At 41.4% G+C, this 26,625-nt stretch overlaps 1 long non-coding RNA gene and 1 pseudogene across 1 annotated transcript; one reads left to right on the plus strand and one right to left on the minus strand.

Moving 5' to 3' along the window:
* The first annotated feature begins 1,848 nt into the window (after positions 1-1,848).
* On the plus strand, positions 1,849-21,454 carry LOC148758224 (uncharacterized). The gene is made up of 3 exons (XR_016021431.1): positions 1,849-2,236; positions 20,763-20,891; positions 21,298-21,454. It is a non-coding gene; the product is annotated as an uncharacterized LOC148758224 (long non-coding RNA).
* LOC148758225 (UPF0538 protein C2orf76 homolog pseudogene) lies at positions 12,747-13,220 on the minus strand (annotated as a pseudogene).
* Positions 21,455-26,625: the final 5,171 nt, after the last annotated feature.

Consider the following 26,625-nt stretch of genomic DNA (forward strand, 5'->3'; position numbering starts at 1 on the left):
ACAAAACATCAAGTTTGGATGACATAGAGACAAAAGAGTTTTAAAAATGAACAGGGCCTCAGGCTCTTGTGGGGCAATATCAAATGGTCTACCATTCTTGTTACTGAAGTACCAGAAAATAGGAAAATGACACGTGCAGGAAAAAAAAAAAACAACACACAAAAAAAACTTGAAGTATTGTCTGAAAATTTCCTGAATTTGATGAAAGACATAAATTACAGTATCAAGAAAGGTAGTTAGCCCCAAAGAAGAAAAAACTCAAAACAAAACAAAACAAACAAAAAAACCTATCCATACTATTTGAGTGACTGTGAATATTCCTTCAGAAAAAATGGAAGACAGAAGATGGTGAAACAGCATCTTTAAAGTGATGAAAAAAAGAACTTTCAAGCCATAATGATACATCCTATGAAAATGTCCTTCAAAAGTAGATATAAAATAAAGACATTTCCAGATAAAGAAAAAGTAAAGAATTTGTTGCCAGAAGATTTGACTTAACAGAAAAGCTCTTTGGACTAAAAGGAAATGATACAGAGGGAAACTTGGAATTTCTGGAATGAAAGAAGAGCAACAAAACTAGTAAATATCTAGGGAAAGATAATAGACTATTGAAAGCAAATATTATAACACTATCTGGTTGATTTTCAGTGTATGCTGGTGCGATACATAAGACAACTATAACATAAAAGAGAGACAGTAAAGTGGTCCATGTTTATAAAGATTCTCTATTTTATAGAAGTTGTGAAATATTAATGCTAAATGAAAAATTATGTGTGTATTTTTAATCCCCAGGATAACCGTAATGAAACATAATTCTGAAAGACACAGCCAAAAAGCAAATCGATTAATCAAAATGGAATATTACAGTAATCTACAAGAAGGCAAGAAAATGGGAATGGAGGAGCAAAAACCAGAAGGGCAAACATAAGATAAATATTAAAATGCTAACTATAAATTAAACCATATCAATAATTACATTAACCATAACTAGTCTAAACACAGCATAAATAGACAGTCAATGTCAGATTGGATAAGCAAACAAGCAAAAAAAAAAAATCAAAACCTAGCTCTTAGCTGTCCACTAGTATGCTACCTTAAATATAATAAGTAGATTAAAAGTAAATAATAGAAAAATATACCATGCAAACATTAATGGGAAGAAAACGGGAGTGACTATACTAATAGCAAACACCATAGCCTTGCAAACCAGATGTTCTTCAGCCAGTGAATGGATAAACAAACTGTGGTATAATCATACAATAGAGTACTACTTGGCAATGAAAGGACCGCACTGTTGATGCAAGCAACAAGGTAGATGAATCTTACATATACAGTAAGTCCTCACTTAACATCGTGTCCTCAGTAAGTTCTTGGAACTGCGGTGAAACGACTTATAGTGGAACCAGTTTCATCACTGGCTAACTGATGCAAACAAGAGTTAAGTTTCTACGACGTCTCATCAACATTATAATGAAAGGATTTTGAACAAAACAACGTTATTTGAGGACCTGCTGTGTTAAGAAGCTAAGTGTAAGAAGCTTGACAAAAGGCTGGGTAAAAATCTCATTTATATGACATTCTAGAATAGATTGAACTACAGACTCAGACTGCAATTTAGTAGTTGCCTGGTTTTCAGCGGGGGTGGGGGGGGTGGGGGGGGGTTGTGAGTATAAAGGGGAAGCCTGGAGGAACATTTGCAGGTGATGAAGCTATTCCGTACCTTGAGTGTGGTGATGGTTATACGACTCTAGGTATTTGTCAAAACTCAGAACTGTGTATTCCCCGAAAAAGTGAGTTTTACTGTATGCAAAATTTAAAACTAAATTAAAAAATGGCAACCTACTTAACTTGTGCTTCTGCCCTGAACCATATCCTTAGCCTTCCTTTCCACCCATGTTTGCTCACTAATTTTATGTAAGCAGGAAACTGGGACAGGTAGAGGGAGAGGGAGATATTGAAGTCTTGAGTTACCGGCCTGGTAGGGAATGCTGTGTGTGTTCTCTTACCACAGCGTGCTCTGTTAGGGTGATGTGCAGTTGGATGTCTGCCTGTAGCACTCTGCTCATTTCGCTGTCCTGTGTCTTTCTGAGGCGGTGGAAAAGAGAATGAGAGATTGCAGAGTGGAGAGCAAGGACAGCCACAGGACTCTACTTTTGATGTGACAAGAAGATATGAGTTTACCATGAGTGTGGCTGAATTGTTTTTCCTCTATTCATCAACAAAGAGTGTTGCCCAGGTAAGACTATTCTAGTAGCAAGAGGCTGTGGGTATTGGCCATATGAAAGGGACTTTGAACAAGTAAGCAAGAGAAAAGAGTGATCCAGTGGTTTCTAGCTTCTGTAACTGGCAATGCAATGGCAGGGTGACAAAAATGGAAAATCAGCTAAGGGAGAGTCAAGGGGTTTAGCTTTCTATTTGTCTAGGTTTCTATAAAACACCCTAGTAGAGATGCTCTCCAGGCAATTAAAATCTAAATTTTTTATTACAGAATTGTACATTTGAAACCTGTGTAATTTTACTAATCATTGTCACCCCACTATATTTTAATTAAAACAAAACAAAACAAACAAACAAAAAACAAATTTTGGATTTTGAGGAGGGTTGGGAGAGAGAAGACACGGAGGATGGCTTAGATTTTAGCACCGAGTTATCAGGCTTCAGGCAGGAACAACCCGCCCTGGTCTCAGCGACATTGATTGTTTCCCTTTCCTCCACCCCGGTCGGTCCCTCTTGCCAAACAAAAAAGGCCAAGAGGCTGGTGAGAGGGCTGGGATACAAGCTAGTTTTGTTGCAGCTGCTCTTCCCCCACAACTCTATCTCCTCCTTCTCCTGCTGCTACTGCTTCTCCTTCTTCTCTTTCTTCTTCTCCTTCCTCTCCTCCTCCTTCTTCTTCTTTTACTAAATTAAATATATGATTCAAGCTTTAAAATTGTTGGACTTTTTAAATGGCCAAAGAATTATAAAATCTGCCCAAGATTAGCAGCAAGAAGGGAGATTCAACAGAGAATGACTGAAGAGAATGGTTGGAAAAAACAAAATGAAATAATTTTGCATTTGTGCCCAGCCAAGTTCAGACTGTTCAGTAGATCTGCTTTGTACAGATCGTCTCACATCCGGTGCCTTTAGCATATGCTCCTCATGGCAGGTGAGAAGCAGCCCGCCTTTCAGCTGCTCCCTGGCTTAAGAAAAACTTGCTCTCCAGGATCCCATCCCAGGTGTAGGAAGTGTTTCTTAGGGCAAGAGAAGTTACAGGGTTGATTCTGCGCTGGCAACATTTTGAAGACAATATATCTGGTACCTCAACCAGATTTGCCTTGAATTTTAAGATGCAAGACAACTCACTGCAAAAGTTAGTTGATCCAGCAAATCCCAATTTTGAAAGTAAGAATGGAAACGCGCTGAGTGTCCACTATGTCAGTCTTGGGTACACTCTGGCTTGTGGAATTCCCACAATCACATAAGAAAAGGATTATGATAAGAACGTGAACACAGTAAAAAGGTGAAGTATCAAATGTTATAAAGCAAGTAATATTCGTTCTGGGTTTTTTTTCTTGCTTTGAAAACAGTGCTTTCTGTTCGCTGCAGCGTAACAAAAGTAAAGCCTCAGCTGTCCTTTGTCAATCTGTTTGAAACAGCAACAATAACGTTTCCTCTAATCCACTTCCACCTCTGATCTGGCTCTCTCCTTCCTGCCACCAGATCTCTTGGCAGAGAGAAGCTGAAGCTGCCAAGGCTTTCTTAAAAGTTTGGGTATGAAAGGTCACACCAAATGGCAAGAGTTTGCTGTTTGTTTGCTCCAGTGAGCAGCAAAGTACGTAAAGGACATGAAGCAGATAAAGCCCCTCTGATAGCTCCACTGCCCCTGTTTGCATTTATGGAAAAATGCCGAGCTTAAATATTACAATGACATGCAGCATGCTGTCATGCTCATGTGACAAGAGCCACACAAGAAGAGAGGCTGATCAGAGTTGATTCGCATTACCGTCTCTCACTGACTTTGAGGCAGCCATGGTCTGTGCATTCAGTTCACAACGGTAGCAATTCCTATACACAGGATCACTTTTGCTACAAACACCTGTGACTCCCAGCCTGAGGGCTTTCTCTGATGGCAGGAGCAAGCTCCACCCGTACGGGGGGAGGCTAGACGTATGGAGGATTTCATGCCCTAGGAGCAGCCCTCTACCAATTCTGGATGGGTATTGGAAGATAAACACCCAACTGCTTCGTCCTTTGTGTGAGACACTCTGAAATGTCTTTTACACAGTCTCCCAGAGGAAGCCCGAAGGATTGAGTCCCATTCGCCCACAGAAATATCCTGCTCATTAGTGCATCCTATGTTAGTTTCCTTTTCTTCCCTTTCTCACTTCCCCAGTCCTCTACCAACACTTCCTGGAATCTCTTTTAAATAAACTATCATGCATCCAATTCTTGTCTCAGAGTCTTCTCAGTGGAAATCCATTGTAAGACACATTCATTTAAAAGAATGGTAGAATTCCCCACATGAAAATCGTTGTTTTGCCTCTCTTGTTCTCTCTCATTAAATCTGTAATGTATTAAATATACATACAATGAGACTCTACTTTCTAAACAAAATCTTGTTTTGTTAGTTGCAAGGTATGATTACCTCCTGAATATGTCATTTCTGTTACCTTCCACACACAGAAAGACATCTGCGTGGCCTTTCCACTACATATATCGCACAATTTCCCTTCTGCTTTTGTTTTTTTAATGCCTCTCTGTGCTAATACCCTCTTTTGGTTCACCTGATCCCAGGGAACTATTAGTTGGTGCAAAAGTAATTGTGGTTTAAAAGGTTAAAAATAATTGCAAAGACCACAATTACTTTTGCACCAGCCTAATATTTCAAATTGAAAAGTTTCAAATGGGACATGGCGTGCTCTCTCCTTCCTTCCACTATGTTATGGCTTAAATGGAGATAATGGAGTGACAGACTTGAGCTGATTGTCCCTGAGCCTTTAGAATTTAAGAAGGGCAGTGCTGGGTAATGGTGAAAAATGATGTGGCATCTCTCTAGAGAGATAGGCATGACATGACATGGTTGAGTTCTGCCTTTTTATGCAGGTGGTGGGGAGAGCTGTGCTTCCTAGAAACAAAAGGAAAGCAGAATACCTCCCAGGAAGCGCTGTGTATGTGTACGGTCATGTGCATATACGTTTATGGCAGTGACTCCACTAGAGGAAGTAGTCAGCTCTGTTTGCGATTCCTTTTGAACAAAATATCTAAACACCAGCTGTGGTTATTAATAGTTCAGGGCTGGCTGGCCGGCCGGCTTGCTTGCTTATTCATTCATTCATTCATTCATTCATTCATTCATTCATTCATTGTTTTAGTGTTCTGTCATTTTCTCTCTCCCAGGTTTCCCATTTCCTCTTTCTCCCCCTCATATAACTGAAGGGTATACAAAACATAGTGATGTTTGGGAGTAGGAAGAGTACAGTTACTGATGATTCTCACACATTTTTAAATTAAAGTTTATTGGGTTGACAATTGTTAGTAAGGTCACATACGTTTCAGGTGTACAATTCTGTAATACATCATCTATATATCACATTGTGTGTTCACCACCCAGAGTCAGTTCTCCTTCCATCACCATATATTTAATCCCCTAAGGAGGACAGGGGATGGCAGATGAGGATTCTCATACTTTTAATGAGTGGGTTTATTTCTCCAGCTTTTCTGTAAAGTGAACCTGTGGTAAGCATAACACCATCCTTCACTCCACCCAAAATGTCCACATTCTAATGCCCAGGACCTATAAACGTCACTTTGCCAATATGAGTAAGTGAAGGATCTTGAAATGGTAGATTATTATGGATTATCCAGGTGGACCGTAGATGTAATCAAAATGTCAGTGTAAGAGGGGGGCTGAGGGAGATTTCACCACGGAAGAGGAAAAGGCAATGTGGTAATTGAAGTAGAAACTGGAGTGACGTGGCCACAAGCCAAGGCATGCCAGCAAACTGGAAGTCTATCGTTTATTTCCTTCTACTCCCAGTTAAACAATGAGAATCTGTGGAGTGTCCCCAGGCATCCTAGGCATCTTTGAAGCCTTGGTAACCACTGCCTGGGTCAGACTTTAATGGCATTACGGCTGTTTGCTACATTTAGTTGGCTACCTTTAGGAAGAAATTGTCACTTTTATAAAGTGACCATTCATAGTCACCTCTGCTTTCAGAAGAAATTAGTGTCTTTTCAAAATTCTTCCATCTGAAGAATAGAATAGCTCCACTGCCCGTTTGCATTAGGGCATTAGGTTGACTCTAATGCAGGCTTCCTATTTTATTCATTCATCCAATAAATATTTATCAAGAATTTCCAATATGCCAAGCACTTTATTGGGTGATGAGAATATAACGATGAGCAAAATAAACATGGCATAGCAGTTTAGTAGGAGAGGCATAATTAAATCATCAAAAGTACTTAAGTGATTGGACTTGCTCTCTTGTTGCCTAGCTGAGCATAGCTGTTTTAAAATGTACCTGGGATTTAATTTATAGGTCTGACTGAGTGGCAACATGGAGAGGTCAAGGCCATTAAAAGAAGAGTTTATTACTTATAGTCCCCAAGAGGAGCCATGGCATGCCATACGAGGCCATGTGGAGAAGCACCAGAGTTAGTCAGGAGGCAGAAGGAGTGAAGGAAAAGCATGGGTGAGAACCTTCATTACTGTCGTAGTGGGAAGTTGTTAGGTGGGGACCTCCCCTATTGGGCAGGAAGCAAAACACAGGTGTTGGGGTTGCTGATGAGTGGGTTTATAATACGATGTCTGTGCAACCTGCAAAAAGACAGGGATGTTATGGATGTAAACACGTTTAGCTGTTAGTTTGGCCTATGATTTCAACATGCCAAATCATCAATTTCAGAATATTAAAAATTATAATTACAGCAGCCTAGATCAGCTATGTCCCTGGCCCCCCAACAACTGACTTACAGATACTTGAGAAATGGCTGCTTATTATTGTATGCCACTGAGAATTTTGATTGTTACACAGCAATAGCTGACCAATACAGCATCCTTGACAGTTGCAAAGAATTGACCTTTGCAAACAGTGATCCAGGAAAGTAAATGCCCTGACTCTACTCTCTTCTCTCCCTTCAATATCTTTCCAGAGACCAGAGGGCAAAAGAAACCATTAATATAGTCCATACAGATTAGCCCCCTGGGGCAGAGAACAGGGAAGTAGAGGTGGTGAGGAGATCTGCAGAGGAAATGGAGACTATCTGGTGCAGAGACTAAAAGATAAATAAGAATTAACTTGTGAAGGGATCAAGTTCTAGGCTAACGATATAACATTTGCAAAGGTCCTTGGGTAGAGACAGTGTGATGCCACATGGAAACAGACAGGTGGATGTGGCAGGAAGATTGAGATCAAAAGGGAGACTAGTCAACAGTGAGAGTGGAGAGAGAGAGGAGGGCCTTTCCTTGTACATCCTTATAGACTATGATAATTATTTTGCCTTGTGTCTAAAAGGGTTTCCAGCAAGGATAGGGGGTGTCATAATGTTATTTATGCTTTTAAAAAGACACTCTAGCTGCTGGACCAATAATGGATGAGGGGAGGGGAAAAGTATGAGGAGGCCAGCTAGGAGGCCGCGGAAGTTTACACCTTTAAGTATTGAGTTGTAGCTGCTGAGTCAATTCACTGCATCAGCTTCCTGTAGCATTAAGGTATTATGAGTGCTGGGGAGGGGCGGTTAGGCAAAAGCCAGGACACAACTAATAAGAATTGTTGCAAATGGCAGGGAAGAAATTAGGCTGGCCCCTGTGACCTTTATGAGGGAAACAGTCTTCTCCAGATAGAGAGACCTGTGTCAGCACATACTTTCACAGAAAGTCACCAAGTGCACAAGGAGGAATGCTCTGTTTCCTACGAACACACCTGCCCACAGGGGCCTGGAAATGATGACTCAGGGCCTTAGGACTCCTGCCACTAAGCTTCCTTCCTGGGCTTGTTGGAAGGATGCTTTCAATTGCTCTTCCTGTGTGGCTTCCCAGGAATAACCAGATCAAAAGGAAGTTTCCAGGAGCCTCAGGTTAAAAACGTGCAGGGCTCATTCCTTCATCTCACCTCCATCTCCAGCTGTTGTAGCCACTCATTTATTTCTCCTTTATGGGGCGGTCATGGGGAAAATCTGCAGTTCCCTGTGATACCTCCATATTGTCAGCCTAGCAGTCACCCCCGAACCCTCTGGTAATTGTCTGACAACAGGAGGGAGGGCAGAAACTGAGAGACCTGCATGGACCACAACCCTGCAGTTCCCCATTTCCCTCTCTGCCTCCATGGCACTTATCTCTCTCTGCCTTTCCCATTCCCCCCGCCCGCCGCCCCCTGTTCTATTTACCTCCAAAGTTATAACCCATTTCTCTTCAATTTCCTGAATGTAATAATCATTTCTGTCAGGCCCAAGAGATACTCAAATTAATGAAATTCCTGAAATGCAAAGAAGGCATTTATTAATGGAAATTATGGTTAAAAACAACAGAGAGCATAACTTAAGGCTAAGGGTTGAGAAGAATAAAGCAATTATTTTGAGGAATGTTTAGTTTGAGGGGGATTTGTATTTAGCATCAGTATGTTCTATATACAGAGACTCCTTGCTTCATAGAGCAGATAAAAGAGGTGGTAGAGTTTGGGAGTGATGAGCCTGGCATCAGATTGGATTCTGCCTGTGCCGTGGACTAAGTGTGTGACCTTGGGAAGGTTATTTAATCTCCCTGCCTCCATTTCCTCATCCGCAAAATGGGAATATTTAAAAAATTCTGCTCATGTACTTGTCATTATAAATAAATTTAAATCCTATGCTAGTATACTTGTTATAAATGTTGTAATTATTAGCCTACAATGAGGTCAGTAAGATAAATTTATGCAAAGCAAAGAGTTAATAGCATTTTATAAAGTATAAGACTAATGAGGTTCCTTTCAGAAAAAAATGGACCTAATATATAGAAAAATATAACTTGAGAATTCAGGTTTGTTTGTTTTTTTAATCATACACTCAAAAGAATAATGTACACTTGGGGTAAAATAGAAGCCACAAATGTGAATGGAGATACTATATTCATTCCACATAATAGTTGAAAGACTTGAAATAAAATAAAGATGATAGTGATGATAATGATAATTTAGCTGAACAGCACGTACAGCTCCCCCAAATCATTGAACATTTTATCTTTCTGGTCACCTCCTGAAATGGTCTATAGAATTGTCGAATGTTTCCCTTGTTGACCATTATAGTCTCAGTTGCCATCACAGGGTAGAAATACTGCCTTTCAGAAGTGATTTAATTATTTGGGGAGTAGCTGAAACACAGCAAAGGTGACAGGAATCTTTAAGGGCACAGACTTGGTCTCGTTCATCTGTGTATTCCCTCAGCCCATTACAGATGCTTATTACACAATACTGTTAATGGATATTCAACACTCGGTGGATGGTGAATAACAACCAAAATATTAAGTAAACATGAACACTTGGGAGTAGTGTACTTAGCGAACACACACACACACACGCACACACACAGAGCTAATGATTATTGAGCATATACTATGCAGTTGCTATGTTAAGAAATTTACCTCACTTTACCCTCACCACAACCAGTTAGGTAATATTATTTATAGCAGTTAAATAAGTTCTCATACAAGTCAAAAATATTTGAGTCTGAATTCAAACCCAGACTATCTCCAATGTTTCTGTGCGTCACGACTACGTTATAAAACGAAATGGATGTCTCATCAAAACACATAAACGTATGCTTTGGCAAAAGTCAGAGACATGGAGTATCCATTTTCTGACATAAAAGTTTTGTAGCAGTATACTGGTTCGTTATTGCTGCATAACAAAGCACCTCACAACTCAGTGGCTGTATTATTATCCATGCTTGTGTGGGTCAGCTGATGTTTGGCTGATCTAGGCTGTGCTGGGATTGACAGTTCTGTTCTGCCCTGAGGCCGTGGGGTTGTCTGGGCAGTTGTGCTTCAGACGTCAGTGGCCGGAATGGCTATGCTCCAATAAATCTCATCTTCCAACTGGGACCAGGAGCTCGCCAGAGCTCTCCTCATGGTGACAGCAGAGCTGCAAGAGGGGAAAGCCCCACTGGGCAAGTCCCTACTTGTGTCACACCAAGGCAAGTCACTTGGCTAGATCCAAAGTCAAGAGGTGAGGAAATTGACTCAGCCATTCGAGGTAGGGGTGACTGCAGTCAATAGTGTATCATTCTGAGTTTGAGTAGAGAAGCAGAACTCCTATGAGTGATACGGAATAGGGGATTTATTATAGGGATGCAGCCTTATGCAACTGTGGGAGCTGGTTACAAAGTCAGTGTAAGGCTGTTGTCTTCTATGTGATGTTCAGCCTGAGGTTATCAGGGCTAGTAGTTGGGAAAGAAAGTTAGACATAATATAGGTGAGAACAAGGGCCAGCTGGATCCCACGTCAGTCTCTAACTCTCTCCAAATATGGCGACGTGGGTGACTGGCAGGAGATGTTGCCTTGGCTGGTGTGTGTAGCAAGCTGCACACACACCTGCCTCAGGAGCTGCGGAAGGTGAAGGAGAATTTCCAACCCGAGCTGGAGGAGCTGTTGCTTGGCTGTGACTCCATGCCAACCAGGGGAGCCAGTCGGTCAGGGAGACTTGCAGGAGCAGCAGCAGTGCCAGGCCCTGGACCCACTTCAGAATGTAAAAAATGGCTGTTGCTTTGCTTCCCTTTTCCAAACTCGCAAAATTTTTTCCTGTGGCAAACTTAAGCTGGGAACCAGACAGAGAAGACCATTTTGGGAAATATAGTTTCAGCTTAGCGAAAATGACAAAGCTGCCACACATGGAATAGGGTGAGGATTCAGGAAGAGATAAAATAAAGGGGTCGATAATGCAAACGACCATATATAATAACTTGAGGAACTGGTTCAATGAGAGGAGTAATGGCATGCCACTGCCAATTCTTGCTTATTGGAACTGAAGATTTCACTGCCTCTCATCAACTTTAGAAATTGTGCTTCTTCCCTCTCCGCAGAAAGCAATAATGTGGGTTATAGAGTGGCTGTTAGACAGAAGAGGGCAAGTTAGGTGGTAAAAATATAAGGAATAGGCCCACAGGTAGAAGATTACAGTGCTGTTGACAATTCATACGATGCCTGCTGACTCTGTCACATCCTTGCTGTGAGGAAAGAGGAAATAAGGGCCACCTTGTTTATATCTGTTCTTGGTGAGAGTGACACAGAAGCATCTGGAGAAAGTGAGGCAGAAAAATGTTAAATGATCTAGAAGTAATAAGGCATTGAGGAGAGAGCACTGAATCAGGGGGTCTGGAAGGCTGGGTCCTAGTTCTGAGAGACCACAACTAGTTGTGTAACTCTGCAAGTTACAGCACCTCAGTTTCCTCTTCTGTGAGTAGCAGTGTTGGACCATATAAATCTCTGGCTGCCTTCTATGTATCATGAGTCCCATAAGACTTTAGACTATACCTGTGACTTCCACTGTCATACATGCTGCCGTGTTTCTCTGTTTGTCTCATGTTTGCAGCCTTGTGCTTAGGCTTTAGGGGAGGGGCAGAGGTACCCACATTAGATACCCAAATATTAGATTCTCCTGCTAGAAAAGCTGCTATAACTTTGGTTAGTACACTTTATCCTGTTAGTGTCTCCGTTCCTCTGCCTTCTTCCTAACTTAAAGAGGTATGAATATGGGGATATGTGAACTGTTCAAAACAAGAAATTGTGCTAATTCTTTCTTCCTGGCACTGGGAGATACAAATAGAGTGAAGAGAGCCAGGATGGTTGTACGGTATTGGGATGGAAAGGAGTTGAGGTGGCATGTGTGAGGGGAAAGGGAGGAAAATAAATCCTTGCAAAACATAATGGTTCTGTGATTCACAAGCAAAGCCTGTTTTCTGAATTAGAGCACAGAGCGTGGTGCACATTTGACTGTGTGTATCTCTCCAGTTGGAACTTTTTTTTTTAATTGAAAGTTTTTAAGAGCAGGAAATGCACATATAGCTCTGCTTTAAACTAGGAATCGAGAGCTATAGAATCCAGGATTGCCAAATTAACAACTGTTCCAAAGGATTACCATGATATATGAAGAAAGTGAACAATGTTGTTTGTGTAGCGTACAATGAGCAGAACTATCTCCAAATTGCCCTGGGCGTTACCCTGGGTTACTTGGGCAAACAGCCACCTGGAACTAGGTCTCCTTTCTTCTAGTGGAAGAGGCTACATCTAAGATCAGCTTCCTACAGGATTACGACCTCTCATCATCTCAAGAGACACATTCCCCACAGAATCGGAGCAGCTGGCTGTCTCAGAATACTTGTATAAAGAGCTGGCGTCCCAAATCCAGACTCCTTGGCCATACGCATTCTTTATCTCCTTCCCCCCAACTGTAGCAATGTGAAAATGGACAGCCCAAAAGAGGGGAGGGCTACTTCCCCTGGAACAAAGCCCACATTGTGTTTAGCAGATGCTAGGGCAGTATCATTAACGCCATCCAGAAAGTATGCACCAAGACCCAGGTACGAATGCAAGAAATTTCCTGGGGATAATGTCTGGGAAAGATAAGAGGACAGGAACCAGCAGATAAAGATTTTAGACCACAGGGTGTACCTGACTCCTGTGTCAAGAGAGGAGGAAGGCGGGCAGATTTGGGAGAAGAAGTTCAGATAGGTGCATTGTGCTCGCTAGTGGAATAAAGAGTTTACTACAGGTGCGCAAAGAGGAATCCCCTGTGAGATTTTCACCAGAATGAAATGGGATTAGCTTTGTAGTTCTTATAATCTTCAGAGAAGGATGCAATTTCATTTTCATTGGCTATTCCAGCTGCTTTTAGAGTGCCTTTTTTTGTTTTTTTTGAAACAGGAATCTATCAACATCTTCTCAGCTTAACAAAAGTTCATTTGTCTTTGATTTATGTGCTTGATGAATAGTCTTTAGTTTGTCATATTTATCATTTCTCACTGGGGGTGGCAGGTTGGTTTTTAAAAGGACATCTTGCTCGAGAAAACTATAAATTCTTTTGTAATTTGGCCCAAATTAACTCTGTGATATACTACAGGTTTGAAATTGCAATGCTGGAATGAATGAGGCCACACGTAATGTCACTTCTTTAGAAGCCCTGTGAAGAAATTACTTTTGATGCCGTATTTTGATTCATAGGCAGGCACCCCAGAGAATCTCTCACATATGCATGCAAGGAAAACTGTCCCCACATCCCCCATGCATCTCTGAGATAGTTATAGTTTTGGCCAGCACAAAGGTTGCCCCTTGAAGAGTTCTACGCTGAGCAAATATGGCCAGGCCCTAGTACCTGTACGATGCTTAGATATTGGCTGAGAGCTGCTCGAGGAGAGCGTGGCCTTCCTGTAGATCCCAGAAACCCTAGGAGAGGAGGCTGTCAGCTGTCTGCACTCCTCATGGCAGATCTCTCTTGAGCTAAGGTCTCAGAGGTACCCCTTCCTCACGGGCCCTAGCATGCCTCTCAATGGGATAATGAAAGTTGAGTGCAATAAGAACTTCTGTATTGCTGACCTGATCTTGTGAGTTTTCCCTTTCCCGAATCAAATCTATTCCTTAATCTTCACTATGTAACCTTGTAGAATCGGTCCTGAAATTAAGTGTATAAATGGAGTGGAGGTGGGAGACCCACCCACCTATTATGATGTGGTTTAGCCAAGGAAGAAGGCTACGGTTCCTCATTTCCCTGCTACCCAGAGGCCACCGTGGTGATTCCATGGCTGGGTGGGAAAAGAATGGCAGCGCATGGTTGTGCCTACACCACCGGTGATCAGCCGCATCTCTTAGGCTTTCAAAATACTCCAATGGCTCAGAAAAGGAGCTCCTCAATGCATGTTGATGGAATTGAATAATAGGCTTGTGTTTTTAGCAGTCACACAGATGGTCATCTTCAGTGAAATGACACCTATTTAAGTAGAATTTGCATAGAATGTATATGAGGAACAGAGTACTGGGTTTCTACTGCATTGTCTGCGAAGATAGAGTAGAGAAGACTTTAAAAGCGATTCAGAAGGGAGGTATGAGCAGAGTGCTATGAGAGCCCACTTCTATCAATTTTAAGCAGACCAGTTAGTATCAAGTCCACCCCTCCATCTGCACCCCAAACTGTTGTTTGAACCCTGCACTAGATGTTCTTCTCTCTTCTTAGTTTTAGGGGCTGGAAGTCTATGAACTATATAGTTGGGCATTGAACAACATATGTTTGAACTATGTGGATTGTTTTCAATAAATACTCTAAATGTATTTTCTCTTCCATCTGCTTTTCTTAATAATGTTTTCTTTTCTCTAGCTTCCTTAATTTAGCCGTGAAGCTGAATGCAATGCCTGCTTCCTGCCTTAAACTTCTCCAGTCCTTCCAACAGTTTTGTGACCACCAAATTATCTGTATGGAACCCCATTTCTTTGAAATACCTCAACTGGTTTCAGCTTTCCTGAATTATAGAAACTTGTCTATGATATCTTCTCCTTGGTGTTCGCCATCTTTATGTTGACCATCTCCAGAAATTTCATGGAACATTTTAGGGCAGCCATGACTGTTAGGACTTTTCTTCCTTACATCTAGCCCAATTCTGCCTATTCGTAATTCTCCTTTGATGGTAATTCTATCATTTGTGACCATTCAAAACTAATGTGATCCTTCTTCCACATGACAACTGTTCAAATATTTGAAATAGCTTTTTATTTTTCTCTACCTTCTCACACTGGCCCAATATTCTCTTCCCATGCAGAATGACCTTACCGTGTTTCCCCGAAAATAAGACCTACCCAGACAATCAGCATTAATGCATCTTTTGGAGCAAAAATTAATAGAAGACCCGTATAATAGAATATAATTATATTATAAGTATAAGTATAATATAGCATATTATACTTATATTATATTATACTTAAGTGAGTGAAAAGACAAGCCACATACTGAGATAAACTATTTGCAAAATATATACTCACTAAAGGGACTTGTACTCAAAAATATATCTGACAAAGGATGTACAAAAACTCTTAAAACAATAATAAGCAACCCATTTAGAAAATAGGCAGAAACATCTGAATACACACCTCACCAAAGATTTATACATGCCAAATAATCATATGTAAAGATGCTGAACATCGTATGTCAATAGGGAATTGCAAATTAAAGCAACAATGAGATGTCTCTACACACCTATAAGAATGGCCCAAATCCAGAGCACTGATAACATCAAATGCTGGTGAGGATATGGAGCAACAGGAACTCTCATTCATTGCTGGTGGGAATGTAAAATGTTACAACCACTTTGAAAGACAGCTTGGCAGTTTCTTACAAAGTTAAATATAGTCTTACCATACAGTTTGGCATCTGTACTCCTTGGTGTTCACCCAAATGGATTGAAAACATGTCCACACAAAAACCTGCACATGACTGTTTATATTAGCTTTATTACAGTAATAATTGCCCAAAACTTGAAGCAACTAAGGTGTCCCTTAATAAGTGAATAGATAAATAAACTGGTACATCCACACAATAGAATATTATTCAATGATTAAAATAAATTAGTTATTAAGCCAGGAAAAGACATGAAGAAATCTTAAATGCACATTGCTAAGCGTAAAACAAAAAAAGTCTGAAAAAGCGAGATTTCATGATTCCAACTGTATGACATGCTGGAAAACACAGAGACAGTAAGAAGGTCAGTGGTTGTCAGGGATTTGAGGGGAAGGGGAGAAGAGATGAATAGGTGGAGTACAAAGGTTTTTAGGGCAGTGAGATCATTCTATGTGATGCTATAATGGCGGGTACCTGTCATTATACATTTGTCAGAACTTATAGCACTGACAACACAAAGAGTGAACCCTAATGTAAACTATGGACTTGGTTAATAATGTATCAAGACTGGCTCATGAATTCTAACAAGTGTTCTACACAAATGCAAGATGCTAAAAATGGGAGAAACCATCATGGCAGGGGGAGGTATGTGAGACCTCTGTATTATCTGCTCAATTTTTCAGTAAACCTGAAAGATTTTATAAAGAAAAATGCGTGCGTATAATTTCATTTTTTCAATATAATCATGTATATATGTGATTATTCTATAATATCTATATATGATATATAATATATTTGAATTACATATAAAGAAATTAAAAAGGAGAAACACCTTAACAAATCAGCTAGGTAGTACGAAGGGCTTCCGTCTCTGGATGGGTGAATTGAACTTTTCTCAGTTAGTTAATGGAGTCTGTTCCATCCCAATCTGACTTTAAGGCTTATGTTCGCTCTGATATGCTGGCAGCATGTCAACTTCTGCAGCACATCAAGGCTTCTATGTCTGTCTTACACTTAGCATTTTAAAACCCTTCTGCCTTACTTTATTCTTTGATGTTTCATGAGGTTAATCTCTTACTGAATAGATTGCTATTGGTGACCTCCTACTATGTGCCTGGCGCTCTTCTTAGCATGTTATCTATTTCAGTTCATTTAATCCTCACAGCAATCCTATGAAGTAGATAATGCTCACCTCCATTTTCCAGAGGAGGAGACTGGAACCCACAGAGGTTGCTCAAGATGATTCAACTGGTAAACTAAGACAGGACCAGCACCCAGGAAGCTTGGTGTCCCAGGGTGCTGGACAGCACTTCAGATCAGTGGTTTTCAATCTTTACAATGATCTGGGTACTTGTTAAGAATACAGATATCTGCTCCTGCCTTGGATATGATTCAATGGGGCTGTGGTAGGCCTCGAAATCTTGAGATTTTTGACACATACCTTAGTGATGCACATGTATGATTTTGGGAGCATTCTTTGAGAAACTGTGAAACTCATAAAAAGAGGAGAAATAGGCACTAAGGAAAAAAACAAAGGTGAGGATAATTGTGGCTGTGCTATCAGCCCCAGAGACAGTAATGTAAGAGGACAGAAACTGGATTAACAGAAATCAGTGGTACTTAGCATTTGAATTTGGACATCACTTAAATTCTCCCCATGGCTGAATAATATGATCTCATAATGAGGCTGCTTAATTAAGCAAAGGAGACAACACTCATGCTGAAGACAGGGGACAAGCACCTTTAGCGTGTGAGAAGCACCTTCCCGCCCAACCATGAGAGTATCTGGGAGCACAGCTCAGCTATCAGGCTGAGCTTTCCTATAGCAGTGACAGTCTCTGAGTATTCTGACAGCCTTTAGCAATGCTTGGAATTCATGCTCCCCGTGGGCCCGTGCCCGACTGCCTCCAATACTCCCAGACAGCAGGAACCATTTGTTTTCTGACAGTCCCTTCAACTTTGATGTAATGAGGTTTCCATTTTGTGGCTGGACATTAGAAAGCAGGGGAATACATGCGAGGTCGCTGTAAAAAGCAGCTCTTGGCAGTAAGCAGGTAGCCAGCTACATGTCTGTATGCAGTGGGCCGGAGGGTGCTCAAGGATGTCCTTCTGAGAAAAGAAAGTGGTGGCTGAGCAAATATGGGACAACGTTAACAGACGTTGAGAGGCCTGGGGTTCATCTGATTCCATCTGTTCTTTTTGGCTCTCTACAATAACTTCTGGTTGGTCAGAATCTCTCAACTTCTTATTAGGAACTTAGACCTTCCAAAAATCTCAAGAGCAGTGGAGCTTATAAAAATCCAGATGTCCAGGCTGTCACCTGTTCCAAGAAAATCAGAATGTCTGGGGATTCAGGCATCAGAATATTTTAAAACTCTCCAGGTGATCCACTGTGCATCCAACTGTTGAAAGCGAGTCTTGCCAAAGACAGTTCTCACTACCGCCTTTTAAAATAATTAGAAAACGATTACATAATGTTTAACATAAGATATAATGTTGGTATTTAAAATTATGTCTGCCTTAAAAGGAGAAAGCATCCTATTATATTTAAATTATAGATTACAAACCACCTGGCTGTTCATTACAATTATATTTCTACATTAAAACCAAACCAAACCAAACAAAAACAACAACAAAACAAAACAAAAACCGGGCACGCCTCAAAACAATTCAATCAGAATCTCAAGGTGTGGGGCCTGGATGTGCATAGTTTTTTAAAAGCTCCCCGGGGATCCCCAGGTAAATATCAAGGCTGAAAACCACTGTGTTGATCAGAAGGTCTCTTTACTGAGTGGGTGGTCCTGTGGGCAGGTGACCATCTTAGTGGGCTTTGGATATGAAAAGCAAAAGCTTAGCTAGGATCTTGCAGCCCTGGGCTTGAGTGTACAATAAAGGTACCAGTATTGGCTAAGGGTGATGTTTGGGAGCAAAACTCGATACAAAATTCTAAGATAGCTTTTTCACTTTTTGCCACTTTAAAGTTGCCCCTCCATTGTCCTCTTGGCTTCATTTTTTCTGATTAAAAATCTATAGTAAGTCCCCCTGCTGTCTCCTCCCCACAACCCTACCCCCACCCCCAGCCCGTCTTTTATGTATTTGTCTTTTTGTTCCTGACTGCTTGCAAGACTTCCTCTCTTTGGTTTCTAACAGTTTGGCTATGAAATTCTTAGGTGGAGTTTTGTCTTTACCTTCTGAGGGTTCTCTGAGTTTTTGTATATGGTTTGATGTCTTCTATCAGTTTTGGAAAATTCTTAGCGTTTATCTCTCCAAATATTTCCCTGGCTCTATTCACTCTCCCTTCACCTTTTGAGACTCCAGTTACATGCATTTTAGAGCATTTGATATTGTTTTATAGATCTTAGATACTGCTTCCATTTTTAAATATTTGTTTCTTCGTGTGTTTTAGTCGGATAATTTCTCTTGACCTCTTAGAGTGGTAGCAGTGGTCTTTTCTTGCTTTTTATATTTTAACTAAGGGTAGAAATGAATGCTATTACCAGTCCCATTTTATAAGCTAAGAAACTGAGTCACAAGAAGTTTCAGTAACTTTCCTGAAGCCATATAGTATGTGGCATACAAAGCATGTAGAATACAATGGTTGCAGACAGTTTTTTTAAAAACCTATTATAAATAATAGCATAAATGTTCTTAGGAATCTCACCATCTTTCAGATATTCCATAACTGGGTGTTATTTGAGGAGGATTATGAGACACCCTGCCTCCAAACCAGAAGTATATCTCCTCCGTCCATGATTCCAGTGCTGAAATGCCTCCACTGGAGAGACCTTCCTTTTTCTCTCCCCTCTGTAAATCTGTTGAGGGATCTTCCTTTGATTCAGGCACTAAAATCTGTAAACCATTGGCCACAGAACCAAGGCTAGAACTGAGGCAAATCCTCTCTTTTAAACCATACCCTGTATCCATATCTCTGCATTCTTTTACAGATGATTTTATGTTAAATTTATATTCTATTTGGTGATACTGAAAACTTACAAGAATGGGAAGTGCCACTGAAACAAGTTAATTAGAAACAAGTGATGACTTTCTCATTAGTGAATGTAACAGGGCAACACTTCCAATATCCCAAACCCTGCCCGTGTCCACCAGGCCCCCACAGGTTAGTGGCCACTGCAGGGAGAGGTTGGCCCGTAGCCCTGGTAGCAGCAGGGATCTGTGAGCAGCTATTTAAGGAGCAAATGCTGGTCAAGTTCTGCCTGAAGACAAAGACTTTCTTGAGGAAAACACTACCATATATTTTCTCCCCTAAATTCTGAGGCCAGATGCTCACAAATTCAGCCAGCTGACCAGACGGACTGGAATGCAATTGTCATTCTTTCGAATCTATTTCTCTTCGGACATTTCCTCCCACCTAAACCTCTGTGCATCTCTGTCTAATTTGAGTTTGCAGTCATTGGAGACTCATTCGTGCATTTACTCAGCACAGGTTGGAGGCCTATGTTGAGGCCTGTGTGGTGCTCTGCTCTGGGGGGTGAGGCTATAGACGTGGCTCGATTGGTAAGGTTCCTGCCCGCATGGAGCTTTCATTCTGACAGGCAAGCCAACAGTGCACCGATCAACATGAACACGAACAAGGTACGTTTCTATGGTGATACGTCCTTTGAGGAAAGTAAAATAAGTTGACCTATTGGATGCAACTCAAAGTGAGGGCTATTAATTCAGGTTAGAGAATCGGGAGCATCTCTATGAGGAGGTGACTCAGACTGGAGCTGAGTGATAAGAAGCCAGCGATGGGAAGATCTAGAGACACGGGGTCCCGGCTGAACACATACCAAGTACAAAGGCAGGGAAACTTGATGTGCTTAAGGAACAGAGACAGGCAATGTGACTAGAGCATGATGAGCGATGAGAAGAGGGGCAGGAGATGGGACTGCAGACATTGCTAGGTCATCTGGGTACTTGTGGGCCATGCAAGGTATTTGGATATCATTTTAAGTGCACTAGGGAGACAGTAGATCAGGGGTGTCCAAACTGCGGCCCGCGGGCCAACTGCCGCCCACGATCCATTGTTAATTGGCCCGCAGCAAATTCCAAAAATATATTTAGTTTACTTAAATAAACCAGGTGAGGCAATACGTACTTCACCTCGTGTTAGTGGCCCAGCTGTTTGTGTATTTTACCGCATATGGCCCTTGGCGAAAAACATTGAAAAAAGTTTGGACACCCCTGCACTAGATGGTCTGAAGAAGTGGATGATGTGATATGATTTATATTCTAAGAAGGTTCCTCTGGCTGTGGTGGAGCATCGATTGCCTGGGAGCGGGGCTAGACAGAGGGAAGTGCACTAGGAGCTACTGCACCAGTATAACTGAGCGACCACTGCAGCTGGGACTCGGGAGGCAGCAACGGACTGAGAAGCCAAAGAACTTGAGAAGGTTGTTTGAAGGGCAAGCTAATGGATTGTGTGTTGGTTTCCAGGTTTGGCGGTTAGGAGGTAAGAGGAGGAAGACATCAAGGAAGATTTCTAGATTTCAGGACAAGCAACCAACTTTCAGGACAAGGCATTAACTGAGATGGAGAGACCCTGTATTAAAAGAGGATTTTAAGGTATTGTAATAACTATGTATGATGTCAGAGGGGTAGTAGACTTGGGGGGGTTATCACTTTGTGAGGGGTGTAAATATCTAATCATTATGTTGTTTTGTATACCCGAAACGAGTAATAAAGGAAAATTACATTTTGAAAAAAGAGGAGAGAGAGAGAGAGAGAGAGAGAGAGAGAGAGAGAGAATAAGAGTTATGATTAAAAGGTCCTGAGTTTCTGGTGCCCTTTAGACATCCAAGATGCCAGAGAAGCAGCTTCCTGTCTGAGTCTGGCACTCAGAGAGGTCAGAGTGAAAATACCAATTTGGGAGTCTTTGGCATAGCCTTCAGTCTTGGTGAGATCACAGAGACATAGAGAGAGACGTGCACATGGTCTGGAGCTGATCCCTGCATTGTGTTCCAACATTTAGAAGTCAAGTAAATGATGAGGAGTTAGCAGAACAATTTGAGGACGGGCCGGTGGCTTCGGCAAGAAACCAGAAGAATAAAAATGTCTTCACAGGAAACCAAGAAAAGTGAATACTCCAAGCAGGAGTGAGTGGTCAACTCTGCTGAGCTGAGAGGATGAGTAAGGTGAGAGCAACAGAGTGACTCTTGCATTTGGTAATAAGGGGTACAGATAGCTTTAAGTGTGTTGTCAGTCATAAAATTAGAGTGGGTTCAGGAGAAATTTGGGGGTGTGAAAAAATAGAACCACTGAAAACAACTCTGGAAATATTGTTGTGATGGAACAAATATGGGGCAGTAGCTGGAGGAAGGTATGGAATGAATTGTTTGTCTTAAGAACGGGAGGTACTGGAGCATGTTGTTCGCTGATGCAAAAGGTCCACTAGAGGGAGTTAATCAATGATGCAGAAGATGTGACAAAGGGGCAGGAGAAGAATAGTTCATCCACTGAATTAGGAGGGAAGGCAGGGAGTATGGTATGTGTGGTGATGTAAAGGTGAGAAAGACCGTGTTTGAGTGTTTCTATTTTCTTAGTGACCTACAGGTAAGGATGTAACCTAAGGGGGTATAAGTGGGGGAAGGTGACTTTTGGTTGCTGTTGTATAAGGGTAGACACTACACGGCCATGGGTATGGGCATTTTGCTTTATGTTGAAAATTGGCAGAGCTAGTAATTTATATTAGGATGTGGGTTGGATGGGGACAGTTATGAGTACCTGTTGAGGAACCCATGCGCTCTGGTCCGAATGTGTTCCCCCAAATGCATATGTCAAAATCCTAACCCCCAAAGATGATGGTGTTAGGTGGTGGGGCCTTTGGGAAGTCCTAAACCATGAGAGTAGAGCCCTTGTGAATGGGATTGTGCCCTTATAAAAGAGGCTTCAGAGAGATCCTTAGCCCCATGTGAGAACACAGAGAAGTCGGAGGCTGTGAAACGGGAAGAGAGCTTTCATGCAACCATGCCTGTGCCTTGAGCTTGGACTTTTGGCCTCCGGAACTGTGAAAAAGAAATTTCTCTTGTTTATAAATTCTTCACTCTTTTGTTATAACAGCCTGAACAAACTAAGAGCCCACCCAGCTGCTGATGTATGCCGAGAATACACAGTGTAGTGCCGTAATTAACACCATGAACTTTGGAGTCTGGTTAGATTTGGAGCCAACTTCCAGTTCGGCTGTTCACTGTTTTAAGTATCTTAACCTAGCTGAACCTCAATTTTTACACCTATAAAATAGAAGTAATAGTAGTGTCCATTGGATGGACCATAGTAAGAGCAAACTGCATGGTAGTTATTGTGGCAGCTAATTTATGTAAATATTGATGCATTTCTTGTCCCTGTGTTTTTCATTTAGTGTTAGTCAGTGACTCATCAGGTAATTGACAGGAGTTTAGCAGGGACCGTTTATGAAGGTGTGGGCCATGTTAAGGGCAACCAATGAGGGAGGGGAAGCTGTTGCCACGTCTGCCTAACGAGGCAAGGGGAAGAGCGATGAGCAGAATGGGAATGAGCTCTGGCTGCAGGGGCGGGCTGCCCACCAGGGCTGTGACCCTTCTGGTGCAAAATGGAGCCAATGGCTGCAATGGGGGCAGGGAGGAGCCAAGGGAACGAACACTCCGATGTCTCCTCTTGTCCTCTGACCTTCTGATGCCCTTTACCCTTGTGTCCCTTTGGCTTACTCCAACTCAGAGGCAAAGATGCCTGTTGATGCAGCCTCTGTAAGACAGCTTCTGGAGCTGGAAGGTGGGAGGTAGACATGAAGAGAGCAGCAGAGTGTATTGAGTTCATTTGTCTTCATCCATTTTATATGAGCACCCAGGCTTTATGATTATTTGGGCGGTGGCATCCTCAAGAAGTTCATGTTTTGGGGGTTAGTACCCACTGAGATAAGTAGGCTACATGTCTTGGAGGTGAGAATACAAAGGAGTGGTCTTTTGAGCAGCAGCAAAGCCAACAAAGGGTACTGAAACTGGGACCCCTGGAGTCTGAGGGTCCTGGAGTGACAAGCGTATGCTGGCTCTCCGGAGGCTCGGGAAGGTGGCAGAGCACTACCAGGGAAGCTTGAAGATGTCTCCAAGGGGACTAGAGTCCAGGCACCCGAGGAGTTCCCTGCCTTTCCAAGGATTCCTTACCCCCAAACGTGTCATGGAAGTGATGTAACATCTGTATCTCCAGGGCTGTATGCTCCAAGACGATGGCCATGATCAGCACAAGGGCATGAAGAGTAAGAAAAACTCTCAGACAACACTTGTTATATGCCAGGTACTGTTCTCTGCATTTTAGATGTTTTTTAAGTCATTTAATCCTCTCAACAACCCCATGAGGTAGATACTATTATTCCCACTATACAAATGAGGAAGCTGAGACACAGAGAGGGTGAGTAGCTTACGTAATATCTCAAAGCTGGTAAGTGGCAGAGGTAAGATGTGATCTAAGGTGGTCTTACTCCAGGCTTTTAACTCAGTGCCTTGGTGTCATGTACCTTTGCAGAACCCTGGGAAGTGGGCAGCCTCTAGGATGACTGAGATTGATATTCTTGCCAGGTCAGCAGGAAGAGGGCTTAGAGGCAGTGGCAGGATGGTCTGATTTGTCAGAGAATTGCTAAAAATCAGTGCAACCACCAGGGGAGAACCCCCCAAGCAGCAGGTGAAAAGGGCTCTGGGCTTTTGGAGAAGTTTTAGTAATGGTGACAGCTGCTTCTCTGATCTAGGCAATCTGGAAAATAGGCTTGTCCAAGGCAGAAGTCTTAGGTCTAAATGGAAACTCTTGCCCCAGCCAGGACTGCTTTGAGGGTGGTCAGAAATGCCAGCTTGTGTGAATGGGAGGAACTGCCTGGAATTCCAAAGATGGATGTTTCGGCAAGGTAGAATAATGGATGTGGGTGAGACGCAAGGGTGGGTGGAGCTTGGAGAGAACTCCTGGAGTCAGTGGAAGGTAGGGAAGGGAGACTTTTATAGGCTACTTCCTGCCAAGGTCAGAGAAAGAAAGAGGGCTGTTAAAGGTGCTGAGTTGTTTCAGACAGACAAGAGTGAGGCAGCCTCCTGTTCTCAGGGGGAGGAGGTGGGTTTTGGGAATAGGAGCCAGAGGACAGAGACAGAACAGTAAGCTCACTTAGATGAAGCTAGTTCACCAGGATCCCCCCTAGAACTGAGAGGATGCTGACCTCACTATTGATGAAAGAGGCTCACTGGCTTCTGAATCAGTTAGGCCTGACCCATTTGGCCTATGATCTGAAGTTGAGGTTAGCTACTTTGCAGCACGTGAACCTGAAGTCCAAGGGCATGCAGTATCAGCTGAATTCAGAAATACTCTTCAGCTTGTCTATAAATCTTAAATCTGGGGATATACCCAGAGGTCCCACTGTGATACTAAAACTAAGCTATACATTAAGTCCTTAGCCTGGAATACTATGATTTTTCTGTTTCAGACAGGTGTTCATTAAAGGTCACTTGGCAGCCCCTGAGACACAGTCTTTCACACTTAATGGCTGAGGGCTTGAACCCATTTCCTCTGTCATTGCTCTGGATTTTGGCTTTAGGCTCAAAGTTGGGAGCTTGGTAATTCTTTTTTTTTTTTTTTTTTTTTTTAGTTTTTCTTTCATTATAAAAGTGATGGATGGTTATTAAAAATGTGAAGGAAATAAAAAAATGTGAAGGAAATATAGAAAAAAATGGAAGTGTAAAAGCATCCCCACTCCAGTCTACCCACCAAATTTTTATATTGCTGATTTTTCAGTATTTCCTTTCCAGTCCTGTTTTCTATATGGAGAGATATTTCTAACTTAATTAAGATCACACTGGATACATGACTATGATGTAGCTTAAATTTTTTATTTAACACAATATCATAAGCATCTTCCAGATGATCATCTTTTTCTAAACTTCTAATTTGAAAAAAAATTTAAACCACAAGAATAGTACAATAAATACTAATCTATCCTTTACTCAAATCCACCAATTGTTAATATTTTGCCACACTTGCTTTATCTCTGACTCTGTTACAGATACAATATTATTATTATTGTTTCTTTTTTCTGAATCATTTCAGATTGAGTCAAAGACTTTATAATCCTTTTTCCTAAATATTTTGGGAGTATCTCCTAAGAACAACGACACACGCTCTTATCTGCTCACAATGCAATGATCACATTTAAGGTATTTAACGTTGTTACACTAGATTTATCTACTAAAAGTTTTTATTCACTTTTTGTCAATTGCTTCAACTAATGTCTTAAATAACAATATTTTTCCAAACTGGATTCTATCAAGGATAACACACTGAATTTAATAGGCACATCTTCTTGGTCTCCTTTAATCTTAATGGATTCAGTTGTCTTTTGGTTTGTATGAATTACCATTTTTGCCAAGAACAGTCCTGTAGTTTAGTAGAATGACTCTCAATTAATATTTGTCAGTATCTATGCATTAGAACCCAAAGGGTATGCATAGTATAATTTGCCTAAAGATTTTAGCATAAACTTTCTAGTAGCGTCCAGTTGTTTTCCATTATAAATAGAGTCATGATGAATTTTTATTTAACGAATTGTAGGGAAGGTTCCTTTAAGATATGGTCTCCAGGGTGAAATTGCAGGATCAAGGACTGTGAACATTTGTAAATTCCTTGGTGATTTGCTCCATTGCTTTGCAAATGATTGTGCTGGCCTGTGATGGTGCTTGGAGATGTCTGCTTGAGATTCTTGCTTGAAACAGGCTCTATGTACTTCACAGCACGATTGCTTATATTGCTAGGAAGAACTTGTACCAGCTCATTTAGACAAGAAGTTGCAAACCCAAACACTTACTGGGGTCATTAGATACTACAAATGAGTGAAGAGGGGTTGGTAGTGATTGGGGTGAATGGGAGCAGCAGCCCCTCACCTCCAGCTAATTGTTGCCAGACATTGCAGAAAAAAAACTGCTGCAGACTCAGTTTTACCTAATATTCCAACTTTTGAACAGAAGTAGGAAATCTAAATTTTTATGTACAATTTCCCATTTTAAAATATTGACAGTTAATTAAAACATTTTAAAAATCTTGTGTAAGTGAAACAAAACACATCTGTAGTATGGATGTGTCTTAGAAGCTACCAGTAGTTCATAACTGTGCTCTAGATTTTTCTTAAAACTTGACATCATTCAATATACATATTTTTTCTTTTTGGCATCCTATTAACTTTCATGTTCCAGGCTCTAGATTTCTAAGCTTCCTCCCTTAATCTCAGCCCATTGCACCATTCTTTCTCTTTTGTGTATATTCTTAATAATCAAAATTCTCCCCTGAACTTTAAAGTCAGTCT

Source organism: Rhinolophus sinicus, chromosome 5 (genome assembly GCF_057876585.1).
Source record: "Rhinolophus sinicus isolate RSI-liver-muscle chromosome 5, RSI-T2T, whole genome shotgun sequence".
Taxonomy (NCBI): domain Eukaryota; kingdom Metazoa; phylum Chordata; class Mammalia; order Chiroptera; family Rhinolophidae; genus Rhinolophus; species Rhinolophus sinicus.